Genomic DNA, 12115 nt, shown 5'->3' with positions numbered 1-12115 from the left:
GTAGGGAAATTAAAATTAATGTAAATCCTTACTAAATTCTGGTAGATACCAAGTCTACACTTTCTACTTTAAACACACTCTCCAGAGCTTGAAAAAGGATTGGTAGGAAAACTGGCAGAAGCCAGCAAAGCCTGAGAAATCGCACCAGAGTCAGCTCTGCGGTGAACTAGAGCAAGAAAGAAAGGTAAAAATCTCATGCTGTCTCTTCCTTTGCGAGAGCATAATATTGTGAATTTGGTTTTGGGGGTCCCCTTTGGCTGGGTACCTTTCAATCCTTTCTCCCAGCAACACCTATAGCCTCTTGTTTGTCGCACTTGTGTCCTGAAAACTTGGCTTGGCCTCTGCCTGTTTGGGACATGAAGGTTGTCAGTTTTTGTGTTGTAGAAAACTCACTCATCATGTTCTGGGCACCAAAATATGGCTGGACAGAAATGTGAGCTGCACTCTATTTGTAGTTGAAGTTCTACTTACTTTTTTTTTTTTTTTTTTTGCGGTACGTGGGCCTCTCGCTGTTGTGGCCTCTCCCGTTGCGGGCCCATGTTAAAATTACATTTTTTTTTTTTTTTTTTTTTTTTTTTCGGCCGTACACGGGCACTGAACTTAGTTCAAGAAAACGTGCCTGGGGCTTCCCTGGTGGCGCAGTGGTTGAGAGTCCGCCTGCCGATGCAGGGGATACGGGTTCGTGCCCCGGTCTGGGAAGATCCCACATGCTGTGGAGCGGCTGGGCCCGTGAGCCATGGCCGCTGAGCCTGCTCGTCCGGAGCCTGTGCTCCACAATGGGAGAGGCCACAACAGTGAGAGGCCCACATACCGCAAAAAAAAAAAAAAGAAAACGTGCCTGTATTTGCTCAGTTGACAGACACTGAGGTTACCTCCAGTTGAGAAAGAGCTGGACAATTTTGTTTGGATTGGATGATTAGTTAGGAGACTGACCTGAGGTCAACTTGGCTGTCTTAACAGAATCATTTTCAGGATGAAACCTAAGGTGGGTTTCCCTGGTGGCCTGCACGTCTGGAGCTTTGTGCTTTACAGCGGGAGAGGGCACAACAGTAAGGTCCGCGTACTGCAGAAAAACAAAAAACAACAAAAAACCAAATGTATGACAAAAGAGCTCTGCTTTGAAGGAAAGGGAGATGTGCTCTCCCAGTCAGTTACAGATTTCTGAGGCAACTGAGAAATTTACAGGATTGGTGGAGGGAGAGTCCTCACACTGTGCAGCAGCCGCATAGGAAAAACTACTTATTAATTAAAAACTTGCTCCTCCAGGGACCACATGTAAGACCTGACCACTCAGCGTTCTGATTACCCATGGCAGATTTAGTCTGCCTGGGGAGAAACCAAGACATATAAAAATTGCTGAAATGGCTCTGGGGTGACATTTAGAGCAGTTAAGCTCACAAGGAGCACAACAGCCCACTGTGCAATTCTATTAATGAATTTTATCCCCAATTCAACATGAAATTTGATTTCTAAGAAAAATGAGGGGTGTCAGAAAGCGAATCTCTGACTAACACCGAAACCAGATTCATGTACAATACTTATGGAATTATATTTGCAAGTACCTACTTAATTGAGAAATTATATAGAAAGAAATCTCAAACTTAAATGGCCAAATTAAGGTTTTTTTGATACTCCAAAATTGATATTTTTGGATATGCAATTAGAAAAACTGGCCATAAGATCAAAGGGACTGAAAAGAATGCTTACTTTGATTGGTGTCTAGAAACCTCTAAAAGAAGAAATGGTAAAGTAACTTCTTTGTAGGCAACCAAGAAGAAATTGTTTGAAATTATATCAAAATTTTAAAAGGCTGCTAGCACTAACACTGTCTCTTTCACTGTTCCTGCATGAGATCCTCTTCTATCTGAACTGTTGCTTCAGATGCTATCTCTCTTGCTCATCCATCTTCTCTGCCTCTTGCTGGTAAAAGAGTCAGAGGTAGTTATGTCCCTTTTCTGGAGAAATATTACAGGAATAGGCTAACCAACTTTGGTGCATCCCTGGACCCAAGCAGAACTTAGAGTTTTAGCTAAGGAATTTCCCTGTCCTAGTCAAGACCCATTGGGATTGCTAAGGAATTTGAGTTAACTATCTGAGTTTATGAATCTAAATTTTCAGACCTTTATCAACTGATACAGCTATTAGTTTCTGAATTATTCATAATTCTCCAACCACTGAAATGATTCTCACTTAACTTTGCCTTTTTAGAAGGTTTAGATGAAGAAGTGGCTACTCTAATCAAATTAAGTTGGTCTACATTACATACAAACACCCTTATCAAACTGGTCAACCATCTTTTCAAAACGATTAAAAAGAAAAATCTATACCTATAAAAATTATAAAACTTTAATTGTACCAATTTACTGTCAGCTGAGAGTTAACCAAACTCCACACTGACAGAATAATATGGATTTTTCTTTTATTGTGGAGAGCCCGAATCAGACTTCCTTCCATATCATGTTTGTGACCCATGATGAAAGTGATCCTGAACAAGTTACTCTACATTTAGTACTCAGCTATCGCATTAATCCCTTATGAAATTACATTTCTTTCACCAAATATCTCTTCACAGGTGTATCAATCCAGACACACTGCTACCAGAGGAAACAGAAGCCAATTATGACTGTGGGCTTCGCTGGTGGCGCAGTGGTTGAGAGTCTGCCTGCCGATGCAGGGGACGGGGATTCGTGCCCCGGTACAGAAGGATCCCACATGGCGCAGAGCGGCTGGGCCCATGAGTCATGGCCACCGATCCTGTGCGTCCGGAACCTGTGTTCCGCAATGGGAGAGGCCACAGCAGTGATAGGCCCGCGTACTGCAAAAAAAAAAAAAAAAAAAGTAAAACTTGACTGCATTGTTTTAACTGACAATCTTATAATCTCCCAGGGGATTTCACAAAAGGCCTATGGAAAACCTGATTTTATATTATTCACTCAAAGTTCATATCTGTGAGGACCTCATGGAAAATACCAGGCTGGTTTTGCCATTATTTGTCCAGGGCCAATCTTAGAAAATGCTCCCTTACCTAATGTCTCTTCTGCACAATATGATGAATAAATAGTACTAACAAGAGCCCGCCGGTTGGCTAAAAAAATCCGCTAATATTTACACAGTCACTAGGCTTTTGGGGTGGTACATGATATTGGTATGCTTTGGACCAAAAGGAGATTTCCTCAGGACAGCCTATTAAAAGTGGGAAACAAGTAGCAGAATTATTGGATGCAATTCTGCTGCCAAGTGCATTGGCTTTTATTAAAGTATCGGGTCATTCAAAGGCTGGCATTGCAGAAGTAAAAGGGAGCTCTTTACCTGATGGTGTTGCCAAGACAGCAGGTCTGCAAAACGAAATCAACTAATGGCAGTTTTCCTTTTCATTCCCCCAGGAATGTTACTGTCACCTTCTTAAAATTTCAGGGATTGGTGCCAGAGACACAAAAAGACATGTGGAAACAAAAAAGAGGAAGACTCAACTCCAATAAAGGGCTCTGGATGGACCCAAAGGGGAAATCTATCTTTTCCATTGGGGCTCAGTATCCTATTTTACAATATATTTATGAACTAACTCTTTTGAATTCAAATAAGAAGGTACTGTGGGGCAAACACTATTTTTGGAAGTCTTCCTTTATTACATACAGTTCAGAGATTTATTCAAGGTGCACCAATTGCCCAAAATATAACCGAGGGGAACAATTACACTGTTCTCAAAGATATTTTTCCATTGCCTGCATGTCCCTTTAAAATTTGGCTGATTGCTTTTAACCAGATACCTCCTTCTCACGGTTACCAAAACATGCTTGTTATGATTTGTATGTTTTCACATTGGATTGAAGTATTCCCCTGCAGAAATGCCACTGCACCCTCAGTAGGAACATTGATTTCTAAAAAGGGTGATCCCCATTTGGGGAGTTTCCTCAGAAATACACAGAGATAGAACTTATTTTACCTGACAAATTATCAAAGAAATGTGTAAGATTTGGTCGATTATCCAGCATTTCCATTGTGTTTATCAATATACTCATTCTTTAGCCTGACCAAAAGCCTTTCCATTGGCCCTCCTTAACCTCAGATCTACCCCTTTTGGCAAACATCCTTTGTCTACCTCTAAAATTATCACAGGAAGGCCAACATTAACATGGTTAAAAGGGGATATGTCACATTATTGCAAAAATTTCAGTTACTAAAATGACATTCTAGGGCTTCCTTGGTAGTGCAGTGGTTAAGAATCTGCCTGTCAGTGTAGGGGACATGGGTTCAATCTCTGTCCTGGGAAAATCCCACGTGCCGTGGAGCAAGTAAGCCCGCGCTCCACAACTACTGAGTCTGTGCTTTAGAACACATGAGCCACAACTACTCAGTGCCACAACTACTGAATCCCATGCGCCTAGTGCCTCTACTCTGCAACAAGAGAAGCCAGGAAAATGAGAAGCCCACGTATTGCAATGAAGTGTAGCCTCTGCTTGCCGCAACTAGTGAAGGCCTGCACACAGCAATGAAGACCCAACAAAGCCGAAAAATAGATTTTTTTTTTTTTAATGACATTCTAAGCTTGTTTCTGAATCTTATCCAGGTGAAACACTTTTGAGTGAAGGTCAGCTGTCCCGTGACCTACACACAGGAGATTATGTATACTGGAAAAGATATCATTTGAAGGACTTTCTTCAACCTAGATGCAAAAGCTCTCCCAGTACCATTAACTAGCTCATGTGCAGCAAAACTAAAGGCATTGACACTTGGATTCATATTTCCCTTTTAAAAAGGGCCACCACAGCAGCCTGGTCTATGGAGAAGATTGCCTGATCTCAAAATCACCTTAAAACAGTGCTCAAATGCTGAAGAAACTACACCAACACCAAGACAAAAAGAATACAACATCAGGAGTACACAGCTGTCCCACTATGCCAGATCTGACCCATATGATCATTTATAGTGTTTTCTTAACTTATTGGACTTTTGCATATGAATCAAATGTTTTTCTATCAGATTATAAAAATCAATCCAATTGTTGGGTTTGTGGTCAGTTACCTACCTCCAATACTTCTGGTTTACCTTTGTGGATTTTTTCCTCTCCAAGGCTCCAAGTGTAACTTTCAGAAATTTCATTTTAGTAGAAAGATGTTATAGTTCTATTGAGGTCACTATTTTTATTACTAGATGGAACTTGGTCAATGAATAATACCTAACCGTAAACATAAATTTTATTGAAAGTTTACTCATGCTCAATCAGAACAATGAACTGAATTTCAGTCAAAAACAATAACCTCCAATTTTTAGGAGGAAACTTCCTGCAATCATGGGATGGATTTATATGGTTAACCAGATTATGGTCATTTAAATTTAAAAACCTCCAGTTAAACCATAATAAGAGTAATTATTATTCTTATAATGGGCTCAGTGCCTTATGAAAAAAGTCACTATTATCATTAACATTAAAGATAGTAATTGGTATGGAACAGATTGGGTTAGGTGACTGAAAATATACTGGGTCACTCCTTTTTTTTAAACTATAAATTAATTTACTTATTTTTGGCTGTGTTGGGTCTTTGTCGCTGTGCTTGGGCTTTCTCCAGTTGCGGTGAGCAGGAGTTACTCTTCGTTGTCGTGTGTGGGCTCTAGGTGTGTGGGCTTCCGTACTTGTGGCACGTGAGCTCAGTAGTGGTGGCCTGCAGGCTCTAGAGCACAGGCTTAGAATTTGTGGCACAGAGGCTTAGCTGCTCTGCAGCAAGTGAGATCTTCCTGGACCAGGGCTTGAGCCCGTGTCCCCTGCATTGGCAGGTGGATTCTTTACCACTGCGCCACCATGGTAGCCCTATACTGGGTCACTCCTAATGGAACTCAAAGGATTTGTGGTACCAATTTATGGCCTTAGGTTCTTCCAGGTTGAATAGGAAGATGGATTTCCTTAGACTGGTGTGAACCTGATGGGTCAATACATCTGTATTTCATTGGTATGACCATTTAGCAGACAGTTTAGCATCTTCAGTGGGATTGGAAAATGTAATTCACCATATTGAAGCCTTAACAAAATTCATTCAATGGGTTCTAAATGACAGTAATCAAGCTATTAGCTTACTGAATTCTGAGGTCTCTGTGATGAAAAAGCAGTATTACAAAATTACATGGTCCTTAATAACCTTACAGCATCTTGGGAAGGCACCTGTAGCATAATTCAAACTGAATGCTACATTTTCTTACCTGATGAATCTTATAATATAAAATATTTAACGACCCACATAAAAGAAATCAGATTTGCACCCTAAGCAATCCACTCCCCAGTGTTGGTGACCTCTTAGAAAAATGAATTGGTGCTAGAAGATCTTGGCTTAAATATTTACTTGTCATCCTATTAATGCTTCTAGCTCTATTGCTTGTAGTCTGCCTATTTTACAAAATTATTGTTTCTTGCATCACCAAATATGTGACTGAGACTCCGATAAAAATCATAATGACAAGGTGACTTGAAACGACAAAATGTAGTTCTGTATGAAGTCAGTGACTGTACAGTTTAACTCTAGATATGGGAAGAAGAAACAAGAATCTTTTCTGGATCAAAACAGAATAGTAAGACAGGTTATCAGAGACTTCTGTCTAATCTAGTTATAGCACATTGAGTAGCCTAGCAAAAAAACCCTGGCCTGACCTACAAATGAGCATTCCTGGCACCATGGGAAAAAATGGTCATGAAATGCCTCCCAAACCTTCGTCAAATTTATGACCATGAGGGGGCACTAAGAAAGCATGTTTCTCGCCATCTGGATCTACAAGAATTGAGCCACTGTAGTTGACATTCAAACACACCCTGAAAAAAATTTAGGGTGGAGATCAAGAATAAAGCACCCTGAGCTCTGGGAAAGCTGGCAGAACAAGCTTACAGATAGATATTTTCAGGAAAAAAAAATTATGTGTGTGTGTGTATATATATATATATATATATATATATATATATATAGAAACCGAAATAGACCACAGGTACAGAAAACAATGTAGTGGTTACCGGTGGGGAGAAGGAATTGGGAAAGGGTAAATTGGGGGTATGTAATTAACAGATACAACCTACTATGTATAAAATAGATAAGCAACAAGAATATATTGTATAGCACTTCTAGCCATTATGTTGTACTATCTATTGAAGGATGCAATCTGTAATAAGTGAGTCACTATGATGTATTCCTGAATCTAATATAATATTGAAAATCAACTATACTTCCATTTTTAAGAATTGAAAGCGTCTGTTTTACAGAACAGTACAAAGATATTAAGAAGACAAATTTGGACTGGCAAAACATATTTGTTTGAAAATGTATTTAATAGATTTTATCATAAGAACTTTTAAAACTCAACAAGAAGTGCACAAAATATATGGATAAACACTTCATCAAAGAAGATATATAGTTGGTATAAAGCATATGAAAAAATGCTCAATATCATATGTCATTAGGGAATTTCAATTTAAACATTGATGAGAACAAGTACACCCCTATTAGAATGGTAAATTCCATAACACAACTGGTTGCTGGTGAGAATGTGAAGCAACAGTCTCATTCATTGATGTTGGGAATGTAGAATGATACAGCCAATTAGAAAGACTATTCAGCAGTTTCCTACAAAGTTAAACATATCCTTACAAAGCTAAATATATTCATACAATCATGAAATTACACTTCTTTGTATTAAGCCAGATGAATTTCAAATGTATGTCCACAAAGCAAACCGGCACACAAGTATTTATTATCAGCTTTATTCATAATTTCCAAAAACTTAGAAGCAACCAAGATGTCCCTGAGTAGGTAGCTGGATAAATAGAGGCACAGCCTTACACTGGAATATTTTTGTGTGAAATGAAGAAATAAGCAATTAAGCCATGAAAAGATTTGGAAGGACCTTAAATGCATATTACTAATGAAAAAAGACAATCTTGAAATTCTACCTAATGTATAATTGCAACCTTATGTTGTTTTGAAAAAGGAAAAACTATGGAATAGCCAAGAGGAATTTCCAAATGTTTGAGCCAAGGAAAGAATGAAGGTGGAGCACAGCAACTTATAGGGCAATAAAACTACTCTGTATGATACTGAAATTGTGGACACAGGTTTTTACACCTTTGCCAAATCCCACAAGACTGCACAAAACCATTGGTATTGTAAACTGTGGACTTATGTGTTGATACTTGGTGCATAATTTGTAGGAAATGTACATTGATGCAGGATGTTTAGGATGGTAAATGTCAAGGGAGTAATATGTGGAAACTCTCTGTACTTTCTGCTCAATTTTGTCATGAACTTGAAATTACTCTTAAAAATAAATTGTATTGGGCTTCCCTGGTGGCGCAGTGGTTGAGAGTCCGCCTGCCGATGCAGGAGACACGGGTTCGTGTCCCGGTCCTGGAGGATCCCACATGCCGCGGAGCGGCTGGGCCCGTGAGCCATGGCCGCTGAGCTTGCGCGTCCGGAGCCTGTGCTCCGCAACAGGAGAGGCCACAACAGTGAGAGGCCCGCGTACCGCAAAAAAAAATAAATAAATAAAAAATAAAGTGTATTGATTTTTAAAAGATTAATAATTCTGGTTGACCACATGTGGCTTTTAAATGTATATTTTAAAAATAGAAACATAGAGAAGAACAAAATCTGAAATATATAGTCCAAGGATTTTCACATTTCCTCCTGCTATGTTTGTTTCCCTTCATAATTCGTGTGTTGCAATCCTAATGTTCATGTGATGTTAGAAGGTGGTTACTTTGGGAAGTAAATCATGAGAATGGAGCCTTTAGCAAAAGGATTAGTGCTCTTACAAAAGAAACACTTTAGTGCTCATTATCCCTTGCCATCACATGAGGTTGCAACAGGAAACCTGTAGTCAACTGTGTTGGACAATCACCTGATTATTCTTGGATTACCACCCTCCTTAATTGTGAGAAAATAGATTTCTGTTGTTTATAATACCCTAGGCTGTGGTATTATTTATAGCATATAAAAATGGACTAAAACAGCTTCCTTGACTCTGCTCCCATGAAAAAGGTTTTCGTGTGTGTTTATGCAAAATTAAGACCATAAGAAGAACATTTTATGGGGATGAGCATTAGCAGATGAGTAGACAAGCAGTTTTTCTCTTCCCTGGTTCTCTGCTCCAGACTTGTTTTTCACTGTCATTGTTACCAACCCTTTCAAGTCGATCCCAAAAAAGATCCACCTGGGTCAATAGAACGACTGACCTAGGTTCAGAATAAAAGAAGGTTTTATTCTTTGATCAAAGAATAGAAAGATTGAACTCTAAAGTACATTCTCTCCCCTACAGGCTGTCAAATAGGCTGTGGGCTTCGCTGGTGACATCATGGGAGTGAAATTTTCGGATCTATTCGTATTAATTGAGACGTTTTATGTGCTGAGAACCATTGTAGGCTCTAAAGATATCCCAGTTAGGAGGTCTGTGAGTGTGGGAGAAATCGGCAAATGTGACATTTGGGGCTGTAGTGGTCCTGGGCTTTAGGTACAATAAAAGTTAAGCGTTTTCTTTATTGTCAAGTCCATTTGGCTAGAAATCTATCTTGAAGTAGGTTAGTAATGAAGTTTGCCTTTGTCACCTGTTTTTCTATATTTTCCTTAAAAGTTTCAAACAAGTGTACAAGTATCCTAGATTTGCTATGCCAATAGAATCACACACATCCATTTTCAGCAAATTCCATAATAAACAAGTTCTGATGGATCCATAAGCCAAGAATGTTATCATCATCCAAGACGTACTTTGTTTGCTTTTCATTTTTTCTTTAATGGTGTCTATAACAGAAGTGTGTCCTGGATCCAATCTTAGACAACATTCTGTGAATTAATTCTCTCCAATAGACAACCGTCCTGACACGGTGTTTGCAAATCAGAGCTAAAAATAAAACTTTTTACCAGAAATGGACAGTTATAGCCCAGAAGAGTTTGAGGGTTTCAGTAGTTTCATCATTCATTGCTAAACATTTAAAATTCTGTTTTGATAATAAATTCTTCTAATCAAAGCAAGCAGTGTGTTCCCAGATAGTTTTATTTTTTTGAGCCTTAAAGACATGTAACAGTCGATGAGGGGTTAGTAAGGACTTTGCAAAAGTTTTGTAATATCGTAGTAACAGGCTTGATACGCAGTCCCAGCTTCTGAGACTTCAGTGTGTGCATTACCTTTTATTCTCCGTATAAAATTTGGTTAAAGGAGTAATAAAATAATTGTTACATGACTACATGTATGTAGATACATGAAACAGAGAGGAAAATATTGTGGTCACACAGCCCCGAATGAATGCATTTCTCTGTCAATTATTGTCCAGAACTTTATTACAGCAGAGAAAATAGATTTCTAGTCAAGATTTCTCCTAATCAACTGATTGGTTTGAAGTTTTATTAGGATTTTGATAAGAAAAATAGGTTGCACCACTAAAGGGCTCATAACCAAGGAGACATACAATGCATTTTATTAAGAGGGCATGATCTTGTGATTTGGATTGAGGGATTTTTCTCTGCATAAAACTATATTGGCACTTACTACCATTTTCTAGATAAAACATGCTTAACCACGCTACTGAAAGTTACTACTAACTCATTCAGAGCCATGAGATTTAAGTAAAGGAGTAGAGTTCAACTTGGTTTTAAAGGATGGTAAAGCTCCATGGGAACAAACAGAATTTCAGAATACTACTTGTTTTTCTAGGGATAAACGATCTTACTGTCGCTTAGATCTAAAATATCTCACTATTAACAAAATGGCACTAAGAATACACATATTAGTAATTACCTTAAATGTAAACAGACTAAGTTCTCCAGACAAAACGCATAGACTGGCTGAATGGATACAAAAACAAAACCTGTACATATGTTGTCTACAGGAGATCCACTTCAGATCTAGGGATACATAGAGACTGAAATTAAAGGGATGGAAAAAGGTATTCCATGCAATGGAAAAATCAAAAGAAAGCTGGAGTAGCAATACTCATATCAGACAAAAGAGACTTTAAAATAAATGTTACCAAAGACAAGGACACTACATGGTGATCAATAATGATCAATCAAAGAAAAGGATATAAAAATTATAAATACATATGCACCCAACTTAGGAGCACCTTAAACATAACTCAAATGCTAACAGCTATAAAAGAGGAAATCAGCAGTAACACAATAATACAGGAGGACTTTAACACCTCACACCAATGGACAAATCAGACAGAAAATTAATAAGGAAACAAAAGCTTTAAATGAGTCAATAGACCAGATAGATTTAATTAATATTCATAGGACATTCCGTTAAAAAAGAGCAGATTACTTTTTTTCTCAAGTGCACATGGAACATTCTACAAGATAGATCACATTTGGGGTCACAGACCAAGGCTCGGAAAATTGAAATGATACCGAGCATCTTTTCTGACCATAACCTTATGAGATCAGAAATAGATTACAGGGGGAAAAAAACGTAACAAACACAAGCACATGGAGGCTAAACAATAGGTTACTAAATAACCAAGAGATCACTGAAGAAATCAAAGAGGATATCAAGAAACTACTAGAGAGAAATGACAATGAAAATATGATGATCCAAAACATACAGGATGCAGTAACAACAGTTATGAGGGAAGTATATAGCAATACAATCCTACCTCAAAAAACAAGAAAAATCTCAAACAAGCTAACCTTACACCTAAGGGAACTACAGAAAGAAGAACAAACAAAACTCAAAGTTAGTAGAAGGAAAGAAATCATAAAGGTCAGAGGAGAAATAAATGAAATAGAAACAAAGAGAATATTAGCAAAGATCAATAAAACTAAAAGCTGGTTCTTTGAGAAGATAAACAAAACTGTTAAACCGCATTCATCAAGATTCAATCAAGAAAAAGAGGGAGAGGACTCAAATCAATAAAATTGAAATCAAAAAGATGTTACAGGGGGCTTCCCTGGTGGCGCGGTGCTTGGGAGTCCGCCTGCCAATGCAGGAGACACGGGTTCGTGCCCCGTTTCGGGAGGATCCCACATGCCGCGGAGCGGCTGGGCCCGTGAGCCATGGCCGCTGAGCCTGCACGTCCGGAGCCTGTGCTCCGCAGATGGGAGGGGCCACAGCGGTGAGAGGCCCGCATAACGCAAGAAAAAAAAAAAAAAAA

The sequence above is a fragment of the Lipotes vexillifer genome, unplaced genomic scaffold, assembly GCF_000442215.2.
Source record: "Lipotes vexillifer unplaced genomic scaffold, Lipotes_vexillifer_v1.1 scaffold1284, whole genome shotgun sequence".
Lineage (NCBI taxonomy): Eukaryota > Metazoa > Chordata > Mammalia > Artiodactyla > Lipotidae > Lipotes > Lipotes vexillifer.
The sequence above is the reverse complement of the archived record's forward strand: the minus strand, read 5'-3'. Positions refer to the sequence as shown.